The following is a 20,993-nucleotide window of genomic DNA, read 5'->3' as shown; positions in this document are numbered from 1 at the left end:
CAGAAGCTTGACTGGATGAAAGTCAACATCAAAAGACATTACATTCCGTTGGCACCGTCTTTGGTCCCTTGTCTCTGATCAGAATTTGCCTGGTTCCAATGTTAACATTGGGTCTAACCTGAGATATCGTGCCTTTCCACCTGAAACTCTTGAAAAGGCTTGATGAACTTAGGAGCTCCTGCTACAAAGTGAGAGTCAAGAACCCTCTTGAGCAAAGCTGAGCAGGCCTCAGTGGTAAATGGGAAATGAGCTGGTTTCCATCACCACCCTCTCAGCAATCATCAAGATCAATGTCTTCAAACGTACATGGATTGTGTTTTTAGGAGGGCTGGGGGTTCTCCAAGCTTCTGAGTCACATGTTATCACAGGAAGAAGCATCTGCTGCTCAGGTCTGCAGACAGAACACAGCCACACCCACACTCACACACACAGGCTTCACACACAACTGGTAGTGTCCAGCAAATGCTTAGTACTATGAGGTGGGCTTTGAACCCATCCATGCTCCAAAGGAAGAAACACCTTTCCCTAATTCTCAAGTCCATTCTCCCTCCTTCTCATCCAACGCTGCCTCCTCCTCCTCAAGCACACACGTTATTACATGGAAGGGAATGATTCATAACTATCAAGTTAAAGCATTGTCAATGCTGCTCTGATTAAAAACAACAGCACAGTAAAACAGAGAACATGCTTGCGTAGGAAATGTGATTAATTCGTTCAGACATGGCTCATGATGACAAACAGCACACCCACACGATGACGCTCTGCTCTGTAGCAAGCCTACCTGTGTATCTGGACACCTCCCAAAGTGCTTCACGCCCTCATTGCATCCTCAGAGGCAGACAAGAGGACTCCAAATGACTCATGTGTCTCCCATGCTGTCTGAAAAGGACTCCCATTTCTCCTGGGGACCAAAAGCAACAACAAAAGTAGCTTTTTCTCTGGAGAGCACACAACTTTTTCAAAATACACAGCTAAAACAGTCCCCGCTTTAAGTGCTAAAGCGGGGACTGTTTTAGCTCTGTATTCTGAAAAACTTGTCTAGCACGTAAAGCTCGGACATTTTTAGCTGCATATCTTCAAAAAGTTGTCTCTCAGCGCCATAGCTAAGGAAGTCAAAATGAGGGATCTGTGTCCACTTGAGTTGAACATTCTTTTAGTAATAAAGGATTCAGTTCTATTTGAATTCTTTAGAACGGATTCTCATCCTTGTCAATCAACTGTCAGTTTTCTCTGTTAATTTCTAGAACAGGTAACAGAGTCAATCCAAAACCATAGGTGTATGAAAGTCCAGATGGACAAGTATACTTAACAAACCAGGCACTGAGCTGGAAAAGGGATATTTTCCCAGTGGGCCTTAAGGTCCACAGAAATCCCTGTGCGGAAATCGAGAAACAGAGACAGAAAGTCACCCGCCTAAGGCTTGTCTCTTGAAAGTGAGTGGCTGACTGACTGGCACAGGGCTGCAAATCAAATCCAAATCTTCGGACCTCTGATTTCAGAGGGTGCACTGCCTCAACGAGGCCCAATGTTACAGTTAAATGGCTTCACAAGAGCTTGACTGGATTGAAGTCAACATCAAAAGACATTAGATTCCATCGGCACCGTCTTTGATCCCTCGTCTCTAATGCGAATTTGCCCGGTTCCAATGTTAACAGTGGGTCTAACCTGAGATACCTTGCCTTTCCACCTGAAACCCTTGAAAAGGCTGGATTAACTTAGGAGCTCCTGCTACAAAGTAAGAGTCAAGAACCCTCTTGAGCAAAGCTGAGCAGGCCTCAGTGGTAAATGGGAAATGAGCTGGTTTCCATCACCACCCTCTCACCAATCATCAAGATCAATGTCTTCAAACGTACATGGGTTGTGTTTTTGGGAGGGCTGGGGGTTATCTAAGCTTCTGAGTCACATGCTACTACAGGAAGAAGCATCTGCTGCTCAGGTCTGGAGACAGAAACAGACCCACACACACACACTCAAACACACAGGCTTCACACACAACTGGTAGTGTCCAGCCAAATACTTAGTAGCATGAGGTGGGCTTTGAACCCATCCATGCTCCAAAGGAAGAGACACTTTTGCCCAATTCACACGTCCATTCTTCCGCCTTCTCATCCAATGCTGCCTCCTCCTCAAGCCCACACGTTATTACGTAGAATGAAATTATTCATGGCTCTCAGGTGAAAGCATTGTCAATGCTGCTCTGATTAAAAACAACAGCACAGTATAACAGAGAACATACTTGCATATGAAATGTGATTAATTCGTTCAGACATGGCTCATGATGACAAGGACGACAGCCTGAGGATGAAGCTCTGCTCTGTAGCAAGCCTACCTGTGTGTCTGGACACCTCCCAAAGTGATTCACGCCCTCCTTGCACCCTCAGAGGCAGACAAGAGGACTCTGAAGGACACATGTGTCTCCCATGCTGTCTGAAAAGGACTCCCGTTTCTCCTGGGGACCAAAAGTAACAACAAAAGTAGCTTTTTATTTGGAGAACACAAAAGTTTTTCAAAATATACAGCTAAAACGTCCCTGCTTTAAGTGCTAAAGCCCATAAAGCAGTGACTGTTTTAGCTGTGTATTCTGAAAAACTGATCTAGCACTTAAAGCTCAGACAGTTTTAGCTGTGTATTTTCAAAAAGTTGTCTCACACTGCCATAGCTAATGAAGTCAAAATGAGGGACTTGTGTCCACTTGAGTTGAGCATTCTTTTAGTAATAAAGGATTCAGTTCTATCTGACTTCTTTAGAACAGATTCTCATTCTTGTCAATCAACTGTCAATTTTCTCTGTTAATTTCTAGAAGAGGTAACAGAGTAAATCCAAAACCAGAGGTGTATAAAAGTCCAGATTGACAAGTATACTCAACAAACCAGGCACTGAGCTGGAAAAGGGATCGTTTCCCAGTAGGCCTTAAGGCCCACAGGTATCCCTGTGCAGAAATCGAGAAACAGAGACAGAAAGTCACCCACCTAAGGCTTGTCACTTGAAAGTGTGTGGCTGACTGACTGGCACAGGGCTGGAAATCAAATCCAAATCTTTGGACCTCTAATTTCCGAGGGTGCACTGCCTCCCCCAGGCCCAATGTTACAATTAAATGGCTTCACAAGAGCTTGACTGGATTGAAGTCAACCTCAAAAGACACTAGATTCCATCGGCACCGTCTTTGGTCCCTTTTCTCTAATGAGAATTTGCCTGGTTCCAATGTTAACATTGGGTCTACCCTGAGATATCTTGCCTTTCCACCTGAAACTCTTGAAAAGGCTTGATGAACAACTTAGGAGCTCCTGCTACAAAGTAAGAGTCAAGAACCCTCTTGAGCAAAGCCGAGCAGCCCTGAGTGGTAAATGCGAAATGAGGTGGTTTCAATCACCACCCTCTCACTAATCATCAAGATAAATGTCTTAAAACATACATGTATTGCATTTTTAGGAGGGCTGGGTGTTATCCAAGGTTCTGAGTAACATGCTACCACAGGAAGAAGCATCTGCTGCTCAGGTCTGGAGACAGAAACACAGACAAACCCAAACCCACACACACACACTCACCCACACAGGCTTCACACACAACTGGCAGTGTCCAGCCAAATACTTAGTAGTATGAGGTGGGCTTTGAACTCATCCATGCTCCAAAGGAAGAGACACCTTTCCCTAATTCACACGTCCATTCTCCCTCCTTCTCATCCAACGCTGTGTGTTTTGAAAAGGCTGTGTGAATTATCCTCCTGAAGCGCACAAATTATTACGTAGAACAATATTATTCATGGCTATCAAGTTAAAGCATTGTCAATTCTGCTCTGATTAAAAACAACAGCACAGCCAAACAGAGAACATGCTTGCATATGAGGTGTGATTAATTCGTTCAGACATGGCTCATTATTACCAGGACGACACCACCAGGGTGAAGCTCTGCTGTGTAGCAACCGTACCTGTGTGCCTGGACACCTCCCAAAGTGCTTCACCCCCCATTCCTCCCTCAGCGACAGACAAGAGGACTGCAAAGGACTAATGTGTCTCCCATACTCTCTGAAAAGGACTCCTATTTCCCCTGGTGACCAAAGTAACAACAAAAGTATCTTTTTATTTGGAGAGCACACAACTTTTTCAAAACACACAGCTAAAACGGTCCCAGCTTAAAGAAGGGACCGTTTGGCCGGGCACGGTGGCTCAAGCCTGTAATCCCAGCACTTTGGGAGGCCGAGGCGGGTGGATCACGAGGTCAAGAGATTGAGACCATCCTAGTCAACATGGTGAAACCCCGTCTCTACTAAAAAAATACCAAAAAATTAGCTGGGCATGGTGGCACGTGCCTGTAATCCCAGCTACTAAGGAGGCTGAGGCAGGAGAATTGCCTGAACCCAGGAGGTGGAGATTGCAGTGAGCCGAGATCGCGCCATTGCACTCCAGCCTGGATAACAAGAGCAAAACTACGTCTCAAAAAAAAGAGAAGGGATCGTTTTAGCTGTGTTTTCTGAAAAACTTGTCTAACACTTAAAGCTAGGACAGTTTTAGCTGTGCATTTTGAAAAAGTTCTCTCTCAGTGCCATAGCTGATGAAGTCAAAATGAGTGATCTGTGTCCACTTGAGTAGATCATTCTTTTAGTAATAAAGGATTCACTTATATTTGAATTCTTTAGAACGGATACTCATTCTTGTCAATCAACTGGCAATTTTCTCTGTTAATTTCTAGAAGAGATAACAGAGTTAATCCAAAACCAGAGGTGTATGAAAGTCCAGATGGACGAGTATACTTAACAAACCAGTCACTGAGCTGGAAAAGGGATCGTTTCCCAGTAGGCCTTAAGGCCCACAGAAATCCCTGTGCAGAAATCGAGAAACAGAGACAGAAAGTCACCTGCCTAAGGCTTGTCACTTGAAAGTGATTGGCTGACTGACTGGCACAGGGCTGGAAATCAAATCCAAATCTTTGGACCTCTAATTTCAGAGGGTGCACTGCCTTCCCCAGGCCCAATGTTACAGTTAAATGGCTTCCCAAGAGCTTTACTGGATTGAGGTCAACATCAAAAGACATTAGATTCCATCGGCACTGTCTTTGGTCCCTTGTCTCTGATGAGAATTTGCCTGGTTCCAACGTTAACATTGGGTCTAACCTGAGATATCTTGCCTTTCCACCTGAAACTCTTGAAAAGGCTTGATTCACTTAGGAGCTCCTGCTACAAAGTAAGAGTCAAGAACCCTCTTGCGCAAAGCTAAGCAGCCCTGAGTGGTAAATGGGAAATGAGGTGGTTTCAATCACCACCCTCTCACCAATCATCAAGATAAATATCTTAAAACATACATATGGGGGATCAATCCAAGATGCCCATTTAGTAACAGCTCAGGATTGCAGCTCCCAGTGAAAGCGCAGAGGGTGAGTGGACGCTGCATTTTTATTGCCCACAGACTAGGCAATTCCCAGGTGGAGGCGCTCCATGGGTCGCCAGTGCAGCTGTTTCGGCCAGCGAGGCTGTCCCGGCCAGCACCATTGCTTTGCCACGTGCGGCTGCTTTGTTGGCACCCTGGAGCAGCGGTTCTCCGTACAAAATACACCGGTCTGGGTGCCCTTTTGTCTAGTGATTGGAGCCACAAAAAGTCGCCCATTCGTCTGTTTAAAAAGGGGACTGAGCAGGGAACCAGGACAGTAGATTCCAGGGCAAAAAATGTGCCACAAATCTCAGTGCCACTGTTTAAGCCAGTGACAGTGAGTTGCCACAGGGGAAAACACACAGACCCCGGGGCCACTTCAACAGGTGACTAGAACACCAACTTAAAAAAAAAAAAGGCTCTGAGGCAGGGAGCCAGGCGATCAGGCTCGGCTGGTCCCACCCCCACAAAAGAACAGCAATCAGAAACTCTCCGGATTGAGAGTTTCACAGCAAGCGCAGGTGAACCCGGTATGGTCCAGCTCTGTTGGGTAGGGGAGTCCGCCATCACCGAGGCAGGTCGCCACTACGGAGGTAATCAGCCAATGCTGAGGCAGCCCGCCGATGCCAAGGCAACCCACCACTGCAGAGAGGCTCTGCCTTAACAGAGGCGGGCCACCATTGCCCAGGCAGTTCTAACTACACCCATATAAACAGGACTGCAGGGAAGCTCACTCGGCAGCTGGGCAGAGCCCACAGCAGCTCAGCAAAGACTCTACAGACAGATGATGACTAGGCTGCCTCCTTGCTGGTCAGGGCAGCTCTGAAGGAAAAAAAGAGAAGGCAGCAGCATAAAGGAAACTCATAAAGCCCTAAATCCCTGGGACAGAGCACCTGGGAACAAACAGCGGTTTATGAGTTCCACCGCAGCAGACATAAACATACCTGCCCAGCAGCTCTGAATGAACAATGGAGCTCACAGCTCAGCATTTGAGCTCCTATAAAGAAGAGACCGTCTCCTCAAGCACATCCCCGACCCCTGTATAACCAAAGAGCCACCTCATAAAGGAGAGATCAGATTGACACTTGGCTGGTATCCTTCTGGGACAAAGATAGCAGAAGAAGAAAACTGATAACAACCCTTACTGTTCAGCAGCTGCTGCAGGTGATCCCCAGGCAAGCAGGGCCTGGAGTGGACCTCAGCAGACCTAGAGCAGTGGGGCCAGACTGTCAGAAGGAAAACCAAGAAACAGAAATAAACTCATCATCAACAAACAGAATGTCCACTCAGATATCCAATCTGAAAGCCAGCAACTACAAAGACGACAGGTGGATAAATCCATAAAGATGGTAAGAAACCAGTGCAAAAAGGATGAAAACACCCGAAACCAGAACACCTCTCCTCCTCCAAGGGATCACAACTCCTCACCAGCAAGGGAACAAGGTTGGATGGAGAACGAGTGTGATAAAATGACAGAATCAGACTTCAGAAGGTGGGTAGTAAGAAACTTCTGTGAACAAAAAGAACATGTTCTAACCCAATGCAAAAAAACTAAGAACGTTGAAAAAAGATTTGACGAAATGCTAATGAAAATGAACAAAATAGAAAGGAATATAAGAGAATTGATGGAGCTGAAAAATGCAACACGAGAACTTCGCAAAGCATGCACAAGTATCAACAGCTGAATTGACCAAGCAGAAGAAAGGATATCAGAGGTCGAAGATCAACTCAATGAAATAAAACGGGAAGCCAAGAATAGAGAAAAGAGACTAAAAAGGAATGAACAAAGTCTCCAAGAAATGTGGGACTATGTGAAAAGATCTAATCTATGTTTGATAGGCGTACCTGAATGCGACGAAGAGAATGAATCCAAGTTGGAAAATACTCTTCAGTACATTATCTGGGAAAACTTCCCCAACCTAGCAAGGCAGGCAAATATTCAAGTCCAGGAAATACAGAGAACACCATAAAGATATTCGTCAAGAAGAGCAACCCCAAACCACATAATCGTCAGATTCACCAGGGTTGAGATGAAGGAGAAAATACTAAGGGCAGCCAGAGAGAAAGGTCGGGTTACCCACAAAGGGAAGCCCATCGGACTAACAGCAGATCTCTCAGCAGAAACCCTACATGCCAGAAGAGAGTGGGGGCCAATATTCAACATCCTTAAAGAAAAGAACTTTCAACCCAGAATCTCCTATCCAGCCAAACTAAGCTTCATAAGTAAGGAAAAATAAAATCCTTTATGAACATGCAAGTACTCAGAGATTTCGTCACCACCAGGCCAGCTTTACAAGAGCTCCTGAAAGAGGCTCTACACATGTAAAGAAACAATCAGTACCAGCCACTCCAAAAACATGCCAAATGGTAAAGAGAATAAACACAATGAAGAATCTGCATCAACTAATGGGCAAAACAGCCAGCTAGCACCAAAATGGAAGTATCAAATTCACACATAACAATATTAACCCTAAATGTAAATGGACTAAATGCCCCAATCAAAAGACACAGACTGACAAATTGGATAAAAAGCCAAAACCCATCGGTGTGCTGTATCCAGGAAACCCATCTCACATGCAAGGATACACAGAGGCTCAAAATAAAGGGATGGAGGAAGATTTACCAAGCAAATGGAGAGCAAAAAAAAGCAGGAGTTGCAATTCTCATCTCTGATAAATTAGACTTTAAAGCAACAAAGATCAAAAGAGACAAAGAAGGACATTACATAATGGTAAAAGGATCAATGCAACAAGAAGAGCTAACGAACCTAAACATATACGCACCCAATACAGGAGCACCCAGATACATAAGACAACTTCTTAATGACTTACAAAGAGACTTAGACTCCCACACAATTATAGTGGGAGGCTTTAACACCCCATTGTCAATATTAGACAGATCAACCAGAAAGAAAATCAACAAGGATAACCAGGACTTGAACTCAGACCTGGACCAAGCAAACCTAATAGACATTTACAGAACTCTCCACCCCAAATCCACAGAATATACATTCTTCTCACCACCACATCACACCTACTCTAACATTGACCACATAATTGGGAGTAAATCACTCCTCAGCAAATGCAAAAGGACGGAAATCGTAACAAACAGTCTCTCAGATCACAGTGCAATCAAGTTAGAACTCAGAATTCAAAAACTAACCCAGAACCGCACAGCTTCATGGAAACTGAACAACTTGCTCTTGAATGTTGACTGGATAAACAATGAAATGAAGACAGAAATAAAGCTGTTCTTCGAAACCAACGAGAATGAAGACACAACATACCAGAATCTCTGGGACACATTTAAAGCAGTCTCTAGAGGAAACTATATAGCAATAAGTGCCCACAAGAGAAGCAAAGAGAGATGAAAAATTGACACCCTATCTTCAAAACTGAAAGAGCTAGAGGAGCAAGATCAAAAAAACTCAAAGTCTAGCAGAAGACAAGAGATAGCTAAGATCAGAGCAGAACTAAAGGATATAGAGAAACAAAAAACCCTTCAAAAAATCAATAAATCCAGGAGCTGGCTTTTTGAAAAGATCAACAAAATAGACAGACCACTAGCCAGATTAATAAAAAAGAAAAGAGAGAATAACAAAATTGATGCAATAAAAAACGATAAAGGGGATATCACCACAGATTCCACAGAAATTCAAACCATCATCAGAGATTATTACAAACAACTCTATGCACATAAACTAGTAAACCTGGAAGAAATGGATACATTCCTGGACACTTGCCTCCTCCCAAGCCTGAACCAGGAAGAAGCCGAAACCCTGAACAGACCCATAGCAAGGTCTGAAGTTGAGGCAGCAATTAAGAGCTTACCACCCAAAAAAAAGCCCAGGTCCAGACGGGTTCACAGCCGAATTCTACCAGACATACAAAGAGGAGCTGGTACCATTCCTTCTGAAACTATTCCAAACAATACAAAAAGAAGGAATTCTTCCCAAATCATTTTATGAGATCAACATCATCCTGATTCCAAAACCCGGCAGAGACTCAACAAGAAAAGAAAACTTCAGGCCAATATCCATGATGAACATAGATGCAAAAATCTTCAATAAAATACTGACAAGCCGACTGCAACAGCACATCAAAAAGCTTATCCACCATGATCAAGTAGGCTTCATCCCGGGGATGCAAGGCTGGTTCAACATACGCAAGTCTATAAACGTAAGTCACCACATAAACAGAACCAAAGACAAAAACCACATGATTATCTCAATAGACGCAGAGAAGGCCTTTGACAAAATTCAACAGCCCTTTAGGCTAAAAACCCTCAATAAACCAGGTATTGATGGAACGTATCTCAAAATAATAAAAGCAATTTATGACAAACAAACAGCCAATATCATACTGAATGGGCAAAACCTGGAAGCATTCCCCTTGAAATGTGGCACCAGACAAGGATGCCCTCTCTCACCACTCCTTTTCAATATAGTACTAGAAGTTCTAGCCAGAGCAATCAGGCAAGAAAAAGAAATAAAGGGCATTCAAATAGGAAAGGAGGAACTCAAATTGTCTCCATTTGCAGACGACATGATTGTATATCTAGAAGACCCCATCGTCTCAGCCCCAAATCTCCTGAAACTGATAAGCAACTTCAGCAAAGTCTCAGGATACAAAATCAATGTGCAAAAATCACATGCATTCCTATACACCAATAACAGACTTAAAGAGAGCCAAATAAAGAACAAACTTCCATTCACAATTGCCACAAAGAGAATAAAATACCTAGGAATACAACTAACAAGGAACATAAAGGACCTCTTCAAGGAGAACTACAAGCCACTGCTCAACGAAATAAGAGAGGACACACACAGATGGAGAAACATTCCATGTTCATGGTTAGGAAAAATCAATATCGTGAAAATGGCCATACTGCCCAAAGTAATTTACAGATTCAATGCTATCCCCATCAAGCTACCAATGACCTTCTTCGCAGAGCTGGAGAAAACCACCTTAAACTTCATATGGAACCGAAAGAGAGCCCGCATAGCCAAGTCAATTCTAAGCAAAAAGAACAAAGCGGGAGACATCACACTAACGGACTTCAAACTATACTACAAGGCTACAGTAATCAGAACAGCATGGTACTGGTACCAAAATAGAGATATAGACCAATGGAACAGAATAGAGGTCTCGGACGCAACACAACATATCTACAACCATCGGATCTTTGACAAACCAGACAAGCAATGAGGAAAGGATTCCCTGTTCAATAAATGGTGTTGGGAAAGCTGGCTAGCCATGTGCAGAAAGCAGAAACTGGACCCCTTCCTGACACCTTACACGAAAATTAACTCCAGATGGATTAAAGACTTAAACATAAGACCTAACACCATAAAAACCCTAGAAGAAAATCTAGGCAAAACCATTCAGGACGTAGGTGTAGGCAAGGACTTCATGACCAAAACACCAAAAGCATTGACAACAAAAGCCAAAATAGACAAATGGGACCTAATCAAACTCCACAGCTTCTGCACAGCAAAAGAAACAGTCATTAGAGTGAATTGGCAATCAACAGAATGGGAAAAAATTTCTGCAGTTTACCCATCTGACAAAGGGCTGATATCCAGAATTTACAAAGAACTAAAACAGATTTACAAGAAAAAAACTAACAAGCCCATTCAAAAGTGATCAAAGGATATGAACACTTTACAAAAGAAGACATACATGAGGCCAACAAATATATGAAAAAATGCTCATCATCACTGGTCATTAGAGAAATGCAAATCAAAACTACATTGATATACCATTTCATGCCAGTTAGAATGGCGATCCTTAAAAAATCTGGAGACAACAGATGCTGGAGAGGATGTGGAGAAATAGGAACACTTTTGCACTGTTGGTGGGAGTGTAAATTAGTTCAACCATTGTGGAAGACAGTGTGGCGATTCCTCAAGGACCTAGAAATAGAAATTCCATTTGACCCAGCAATCCCATTACTGGGTATATATCCAAAGGTTTACAAATCGTTCTACTATAAGGACACGTGCACACAAATGTTCATTGCAGCACTGTTTACAATAGCAAAGACCTGGAACCAACCCAAATGCCCATCGACGATAGACTGGATAGGGAAAATGTGGCACATATACACCATGGAATATTATGCAGCCATCAGAAACGATGAGTTTGGGTCCTTTGTAGGGACATGGATGAACCTGGAAACCATCATTCTCAGCAAACTGACAGAAGAGCGGAACATCAAACACCGCATGTTCTCACTCATAGGCGGGTGTTGAACAATGAGAACACATGGACACAGGGAGGGGAACACTACACACTGGAGTCAGTTGGGGGGAAATAGGGAGGGACGGTGGGGGATGGGGAGCTGGGGAGAGATAGCAAGGGGAGAGATGCCAGATGTAGGTAATGGGGAGGAAGGCAGCAAATCACACTGCCACGTGTGTACCTATGCAACAATCTTGCATGTTCTTCACATGTACCCCAAAACCTACAATGCAATAAAATAAATAAATAAATAAAATAAAAAGCAGAGAATATTGAATCCGTGAATAAAAGAAAAAGGAACTGCAATTAGATAGAAATGCTGAAAAGAATGTATTGCTCATTTACTGTTGAAAACAGCTCTATCCATTCAATGTGTATTTATAGCTGAAAGCACCGGTATTTCAGGCTGTGTCCTCAGGCCCAGCCCGCTGCTGGCTGTGGGTCCCTGGGGAGCGTTCGCACCTCCCTCCCACAGGCCAGGCTGCCTCATAATGAGTGTGTGCCTCACTTTGCCTTAGCCTTTCAAAATTGTGCTATGCATTATAATAAGTCTCATTTAAATGAAAACTTTATGCATCAGAAAGAATAGAAAGACCACAAAACGTGTGGCCACCCCTGAACTCCAGTGCGATCAATGCTGTCAGACACTGGCTGGGCAAACGGGAGCAACTCATTTGACCTTTCTGCACTCGATTTTTTAACTGCAAATTGAGCTTGATAACATTGGTTTCATGAAGTTTCCTAGGGATGCTGAAGGCAAACAAGCCCAGTTAGACCAAGATGAAAGGAAGAAAGAGAAAAACAGAGAGGGAGGGCAGGGAGAGGGAAACGGCGGAGATGCCGCCTCATTCTCCTTCCTAAACGAGCTCGGTGATTCTCAGTGATTCTGTGGCCACTTGGTAACGGGTACTTTCTCCTCTGCAGTGACCCGTGGTGGCTTCACCATCTGTGTTTATTTCCTCCTAGCTGAGGAATGGGTTCCTTCTCAGACCTCAGGCTCTGGAGACTCTCCCTTTAATCAGCACCATGAGATGTCTGCTCCCTCCTGGGCCCAACTGATGATGATATTACCAAAGACATCCATGTAAAACGCAAAGTAAAGAAGACAAGATTCTGAGTTAAACCTTGGAGCATTTTATTCTAAATATCTGGAGTCCATATCACTGTAAAATGCAAGACCCACACTCAGTTTAAAAACATATGAAGGGGTTTTGGGAACGAGATAAGAAGGCACTGAACCCCTTCAGCTGATGTCTAACCCACAGCCTCTCCCTCCGGGATTCCCAGGCCAGTGCTTTCAGTGCCATGCTCCCAGGTAGATTGTGTCAACTCAAAGTCCAACCATCTTATGAAATACTTTTCATGATTTTTTCTTAAGTTTAGGAGGGTTTTTGAAATAAGTTTTTGTTTTGTGGAGGGGACACCCTCTGTCTTTGACTTGCGGGAACCTCCTCCATCTGAGTGTACTGAAGCCAGTGTCTGCCACACAGCCTCTCAGCTGCAGCACCTGTGGTCAGGTAGAGCAGCTGACTCCATCGCCCCAGAGAGGTCCTCCCCTCACCCATCCACCCATAGCCACTTGAAACTACTGCCTAGCTCCCCCACATGGCAGCGCTGCCTCCCCCAAGATGTCACGTGGCGGGATCCTTTACCTGTGCCCACTGAAACCGGCTTCCTTCCCTGGCCGGCTGTCCTGGGAGAGCTGCTGCATTCGAAGCGCATCTTTCCATGCTGGCTGGAGCCCCCTGTGTGGAAGCATCGCATTGGTTCACACCTTCTCCTGCCGATGGACACTTTGTTCTTGTCCAGTTATTGGTAATGAGGAATAGGTTTAAACACTCCTGTGCAGGTTGATGTGCGCGCATTTACATTTTCTCTTGGGGCGAATTCCAGGAGTGGGGTTGCTGGATGATGTGGTAGGGATGGGTTAAATTAATAAGAAACTTCCAGACCACTTTCCAGCATGGTGGGACCCTTCCCATTCCCACTGCAGCTTAGGAGGGTCCCAGTTCCTCTGCGTCATCACTACAGCCTGGGTTGGCCATTGGTTTCTGTTTTTAGACATTCTAACAGATTTGCAGAGGGACTGCTGATCAGTATTTCTCCAACATCTCAGTGATGCTGAGTGTCTGTCCTGGGCAATCTGCCCTCCTGATGCCTTCTCTGATGAGGTCTCCATTCAAATATTCACCCTCTCTTTTATACTGGGGTTTTCACTTTCTTATGGTTAAGTTTTAACGTTTCTTCATATATTCTGTGTGCCAGTATGTTGTGAAATGTGTGATTCACAAATTTTTTTTCTAGACCATAGTTTGTACTTTCATTCTCTTTAAATTCTTATATTGCTATATAGAGTTACGATTTTAAATTTATGACTAAATTTAATTGGTCAATATTTTCTTTTATGAATCATGCTTTTGGCATCAGGTCTAAGAACTTTTCACCAAACCCGAGGCTGTGCAAATTTTCCCATTTTTATCTAAAGGTTTTATAGTATCATGTTCTACGTTTAGGCCTGTGACAAATTTCAAGTAGCGTTTTGTATCAGCCGTGGCCGTATCTTTCTTCGTCTCTGATAGTATCATGGGCATTTCTGCTGCCTGTGCCCTGTGCTCTTCCCGTCTTCTTGGTCTGCTTTTCCTGTGAGTTTCAGGGGATATCTTAGAGCTGGCACTGTCCTGGTCTATCAGAGGTCCCGTGGGCTTGCCCACATGGGAAAGTCAGGACTGTGATGCTGACAGGACGCCCTGTGAGTCAGGGAGGTGCTGCCGGGGGTTTCCATGTAGCAGAGAGAGGTGTTTGGTTTTACAGATGGGGCAGACTTGGGAGGGGATGAACTTGAGAAATGCCATGGATGAGAGGCCCAGGCAGAGCAGGTCTCGGGCTGCCCCACTATGTAAGCGCCAAACATGGATGTGTCAGTGCCACACCAGGAGGGAACCCTCAACCACAGGCCTCTGGGTATCCAAGGTCAAGTCTTGTTCAACAGGTGCATTCAGCTGAGCCAACCATGCCAGAAATACGTAAGGGCGACCCCATGGTTCCTCTGGTTAAATCCCCTGCTAATCCCACCCTACTCAGAGAGGGAGCCAAGTCCTCACAGCAGCCTGCAAGCCCTGCCTGCCTGCCCCAGTGACTCATGCCTGTAATCCCAGCCCTTTGGGAGGCTGAGGCAGGCAGATCACCTGAGGTCAGGAGTTTGAGACCAGCCTGGCCAGCATGGTGAAACCCTGTTTCTAGTAAAAATACAAAAATTAGCTGGGCATTGTGGCACACACCTGTAATTCCAGATACTTGGGAGGATGAGGCAGGAGAATCACTTAAACCCAGAAGGCAGAGGTTGCAGTGAGCTGAGATTGTGCCACTGCACTCCAGCTTGGGGGACAGAGCAAGACTCCATCTCAAAAACATAATAATAGTAATAATAAAAGAAAAAGGCAAAAATTTAACAAGTAAACAGAAACATGGCAAAAGAGTTGAACCAGCCCCTTCACAGAAGACAAAATGTGGAGGAATGGCTGATAAAAACATGAAGAGGGTCTCAGCCTACCAGGGTGAGATACCAGGTGACACCCACCAGACTGGCAAAAATTACACAATCAGTGCAAGTGTTGGGGAAAATGGAGAGCCACAGGAATGCTCAGCCACCACTAAAAATGACTGTGAATTATTTTTGCTATGATTGCTTATGAAATGGTGTGTGTCATGGGTTATGAGGAAAATTACATTTCTTACTGGGATGAAATTATAAAAATTGAAAGCTACTGACCAGAAGAAACTGCACTTGTGTACAAAAGAAATACCCAAGAACCTTCACAGTAACACAGTCCTAGGGGCCCACCTGGCCAAACACTCATCAGCAGGAAAATGAGGACATTTCCCACGGTCCTGTCCACGACGAGAGATCATGCATCAATGAAAATGAATCGGGTCAGTGTGGACAGGTCTCAGAAAGAGAACAGAAGATGAAGATAGACATGGAGGAAATGCTCAGAGCCAGTGCAGCAGAGAAGCTTCTTCACATCAAAGTTCAAAACTGCAGCTGAGGCAACAGAGCAAGACCCTGATTCAAAAAGACAACAAAGGGTTCCAAAACCACATGCAGTATTGTTTAGAGATGCGCACAAATGCAGGGAAAGAAACGCACCACGAAGAAAAGTACAGGAATGATAAAGACTAAAGCAGAAAGTGACTCACTCTGAAGGAGAAGGGAAGGGACTGGGATTTGGGAGGGGCCTCAAGGGAGCATCCAAAGTTTGGTTTCTTCAGATTCTATTCCCTAAACTTGGTGGAGATCCCGTGTGTCCAATGTGTGAACATTCCTTATACCTGACCCATATTATACAAGTGCTTATTTCCTATACAGTATTGAGAAGACAGTTATAAACAAGATGTGTTAAAGGGCAAGATGGCAGATGAGCATCAGGAAGGAACCTCAAGCACATCCAAGACGTTCCACCCACGGAACCTCACCATGGATACCCTTGTGCTCACAGGCCTGGCCTCCCCTCAAAACACAGTCAGTTGTTGGAGATCAGAGGCCACACTCATCACAACAGAGGGGCAGGACCAGCTGCAACGGGATCCTTCTGTGATGCCCACTGCATCCCCAGCTGTGTGAAGCAACCCAGCTGCCAGGTCTCACAGAAGATCATCATACACTGAAACCGCATGGGGAAAATGGTAAGTCCTCTGTGTGTCCATCAGCAGCAACTCTCAGATTCACCTCTCTCCTTCACCCCTTCTCCATGAAACAACTTTATAGAGCTTTGCTTGGACCTATTTTTCTACTTACTTTTATTTTACTAACTATTGAAAAGACATATATTGTGTGTATGAGTGATTTTGTCACTATCAGTCAGGATAATCCTGGTTAAATTTCTACTATTATTATTATTATTATTGCCAACATCATTTAGTTTTTTTTAAGCTTTTCAATTCCTGAGGATATTGATCAGGGTCTTTCTGTCTTGTGAGACAGAAAACCAACCCCAACTGTGTAGGAGGAAAGAGAAAGCATTGATATCGAGGCCTGAGACATTCCCAGGCTTAGCTTGCTTGGTGTACAGCTACATCTACAGTTTCAGGTGCCCTCCCATGACTCTCTCTCTCTCCTTCCCAACTTTGGCTCCATGTTTAGCTCCAAGAACCTCAGACGTAACAGCATCAGTGACTCTTCCCAAGGATTCCAGCTAACCTACCCTTACTCTACAGCAGCAGCACTGGATTCCCTGGAACCTCCAACTCTAAAGCAAAAACCGCTCCTGCCCCATCAAACTAAAGTAAGAACCACTCCTGTCCTGGTACTCAACTGCATGGTCCTCAAACTAAATAAAGAACTGCTCCTGCCCAAGTCTGAGTCTCCGCAGCCGTCAAACTAAAATAACCAGCACTCCTGTCCAGGTCCCCAGCTGTGCAGCCCTAAAACTAAAGAAAGAAACATTGTTGCACAAGTCCCTAGCTGCCTAGCCCTCAAAATAAACTAAGAACTCTCCTGCCCAAGTCCCCAGCTGTGCAGCCCTCAAACTAAAGTAAAAACTACTCCTACCCAGGTACCCAGCTGCAGCCACAAACCTAAGGCAAGAAACGCACCTGCACAGAACCCCATCTGCATGGACTAAAGTAAAACCCCTCCTGCCCAGGTCAGCAGCTATGAGACCCTCAAACAACACAAAGAACTGCTCCTGCCCAGGTGCACAGCTGTCAGGTCCTCTAAAGTAAGAACTGCTCCTGCCCAGATCCCCAGCTGTGTGGCCCTCAAACTAAAAAAGGAACTGCTCCTGCCCAGGTGCACAGCTGCGTGGCCCCAAAGTGACGCAAGAACTGTTCCTGCCCAGGTCCACAGCTGTGTGACACTGAAACTAAAGAACTCCTCCTGCACAGATTCCTAGCTGGTGGTGCTCACAAGGCAAAAGGAACTGCTCCTGCTCAGGTCCACCGTTGTGCAGCCCTCAAACAACAAAAAGAACTTCTCCTGCCCAGGTCCACAGCTATGCGGCCCTCAAATAAAAAAAAGAACTGCTCCTGCCCAGGTCGACAGCTTTGCAGCCCTCAAACAACAAAAAGAACTGCTCCTGCCCACATCCAAAGCTGTGCAGCCCTCAAACAACAAAAAGAACTGCTCCTGCCCAGGTCCATAGCTGTGCGGCCCTCAAACTAACGTAAGAACTGCTCCTGCCCAGATATCAAGTTGCCCGGCCCTCAAACAACAAAAAGAACTGCTCCTGCCCAGGTCCATAGCTGTGTGGCCCTCAATGTATCTCTTCTCTTGCTCTACGCTCTCCCTGCCACACCCACCTCCTCCCATTCCCCTGGTGTGACCCTGTTACCTCTCACCAGAGCAACTGGAACATGCCTTGTGAAGGGTTCCCCATGCCCAAGCTTCTACGTCCCACAAACACAGCCCCGCCACTGCCAGCCATGCCTTCAAAGCCAGGCCAGTCCCTGATGTCATGAGAAACCGCCATCCTGTGCTGCAGGTCTGCTCCTGGCTCAATGGACTGACACCCTCCCTGGCAACCCAGAAAATGAGAAACCTCAACCTCAAACAACAGATGACAGTCTGGAGGCTGCAGGGAGTGAGCAGAGCAGACAGATGTGGGGGCTGCAGGTTTAAGGGAGACCCCAGAGCCATGCCCATGATGACCCATCCCCCCGATCCCACCCCTGAGCCCAGCCAGGCCCAGGTAGCTCTCACATGCACAAAGTGAAGGAGGGAACTTGGAATGTTGGAGAAATTGGGGCAGGCCTCGAGGGATGTGGTCTGAGATGATCATTCTCTACCAGTGGTAAAATTCCTTTCACCTTGGGCTTCATGTGGCCATTCAGAAACACAAGTGGCTGCACTTCCACTCCAATTCCTACAAAAGTGCTCAAATCCACTGCAATCCAGGTGCTTCTCTATAAGAGGCCAAAAACTCGCTGGAGCCCAGCAAGGAATCATGGACTAAGAAACTTGGAGCCAGTTGAACCAATGTGACGTTTCCTAATATACCAAGTGATACCAAGCAACAGACAATGGATTCTGTGTAAAATCCCATTCCGCCTCCAGCTGCAATACAGATAGTGTCATCCTAATTTCATCCTTGCTTTTCACTCATAAAATAGGTGCGGGCACTGAAATAAGACAGTGGATATAATAGGTCCAGAGTGAGGAACCAGCACCCATAACTCGGCCTGAAGTTCTGCGCCATGCAAAAGGCTTATGAGAACCCCAGCAACTTGGGAACTGAATTACATCGCCTGTCATCGGTCCCATTTCTTTCCTCTCTATTTTTTACAATTGATGTAGGAAATGCATGTTTTAAAGATGGTAAAACAATTTATTAAGGGCTCTTAAAGGAAATAATTTAACAATTTTATGGAGGACACATTACGGAGCAGTGGCATGAGCCCAGGAAGGAAGGAAATTACAGGACATCCGAGTCCCTTTCCCACTCATTGCTGTGCCCAAGGACACAATGAAGGCAAGTGGTGCACATTGCCATCTTAAAAAGTATTTCTGCTTCCCTGAATAGTCTGCTGCCCCTCAACAGACTTCATATTCACACAAAAATAGATATGCATGTAGACGGGTCTCCTCATTTCCGCACTTTTGTCTCAGACATTCCTGCATGTTTCTTCCCTTCTAAATCCTCCCATGGCCACATGTTCAACCTGCTCTGTGCTGAAATGGAACCAGGATTTTGTCATATACTTTGTACCCGAAACTTTTCCACAATGAGACAGAACAATCTTAGCACACCTGTCTTGGGAAGATGAGATTTTCACATGCATCATGCATACTTGCAAATGAGGAATGAGTGATACTAGCACAACGTTAGCCACAGTATGCAGGATTCAGAATTCTGACTCATGAATCCTTACCTTTTTTTCATAACCAAACATGTGATTTATTTTTTAAAGAAAATAATTAAAACTGAGGCTTTTTCCCAATAAAGGGGAAAAATAACCATAGTAGATCATACCCTGGTTACAAACTAATTACCACATCCTATACAATGTGGATATACTCAACATATATTCAATTATCATATGAATAATGAACGTTTGCAATTTTAAAATCACAAATAACTTGCCAATGTTGTGAATTCATAAATGTTGAAATAAATACTTAGAAATAAGCATCTTTTAAAAACTTTAGTCTCACAGTCTTTATAGTTCAACCCAAATATTACATACAAATAATGCAGCAAATAAATGGACATTTCTGCTAATTTCCACTTGATTTCTTCATAATACTGCTGTCTGGTGTTGCATTAGTGAAGACACTTCCCACAGCTACATGGGCACCCCAGAGACTTTACAAATCATTTTACAGCATCCAAGGTCATCAACAGAGCATCCTAAATGTCAGTAGCCTTCATCTGTCTCAAAAAGAGTGTTGTTTGTATATGGCCCAAAAATGCCAAACCAGATGATGGATCAATAAAGTCAGCCCAATATCCCTAAGCTTGAAGAGCATAGCAAATTTCCTTGGCACCACTGATGAATTTTTCTAAGAGAACTTCTCTTTCAATTTCTACTTCTTCATTCTAATCAATCATATCATTCTTAGTTTTTTGTGTTACAGTCAGAATCATTAATTGGCTATTAGCAACTTCAGAAAACTGTGATTCAAAATCTCTTGCAGCAATTCTGGGCATATCTGTATTGCACACTCTACTCTGGCACTTTCAAAGTAAGTTTCTGTGCTGTTAATTTTGTGTTCAACAGGTGCCTCATTACCCTAAAATTCATTCACACATTGTGCCATTACAAACTTGTCTTTCACCTGATAAATGTTCTGCTAGAATATCAGGCAAAGTTTTATGAACCAGGCTTTCTTCAGTGAAACAGTCCCATTGAGGTGACAATCAAAACCTATGTTCCCAGGAAGCTGGAACCTCTATGTTGAGGTCCAAATGGTCCCATAGTTTCATCAGTCCACACTGTTTGAAAGCATGTATCTGGAGGTGCAGAGGCCACATGAGACTCTTCAGAACCCGATAATCCTGTAGTTGAAAAGTCTTTGAGATTGACAACCCTTTTAACTAAAGAGTAAAATCCTGGGCAATAGGAAGCCAGTCTGGCACTGTTCCAAAGCACATTGCCCATCTCTACTGGAAAGGACAGTTCGCAAAACAGCTTCCCTTTGGAAAGTTATTCCTGTTACGACCACTGCCTCCAGCTGTCCCAGAACCTGACTCTTTTGCTGTCAAATGGTGGCCCGAATCCTTACTTTTTAATGAGAATTTTCAGGAAGGCATTTAAGTGTTTTTGTCACTAGAAGATGTATCTCCAGTGAAGATGCTCCTGCCTCCAGAAAGCTCTGACATGGTGTAATTAAGTCAGGAAACTTTGGTCCTCTCTGTTCTTTGGGGTGCAAAAGAATGAGACAGACAGGCATGTG

General features: G+C 44.5%; 1 pseudogene; it reads right to left on the bottom strand.

Annotated features, from left to right (window-relative positions):
• Positions 1 to 19,728: 19,728 nt before the first annotated feature.
• LOC116561682 lies at positions 19,729 to 20,791 on the bottom strand (annotated as a pseudogene).
• Positions 20,792 to 20,993: the final 202 nt, after the last annotated feature.

This window comes from Sapajus apella, unplaced genomic scaffold, assembly GCF_009761245.1.
Source record: "Sapajus apella isolate SASKATOON/1434 unplaced genomic scaffold, GSC_monkey_1.0 scaffold30, whole genome shotgun sequence".
Lineage (NCBI taxonomy): Eukaryota > Metazoa > Chordata > Mammalia > Primates > Cebidae > Sapajus > Sapajus apella.
Note: the sequence above shows the minus strand (reverse complement) of the source record. Positions and strands in the feature narration are given on the sequence as shown.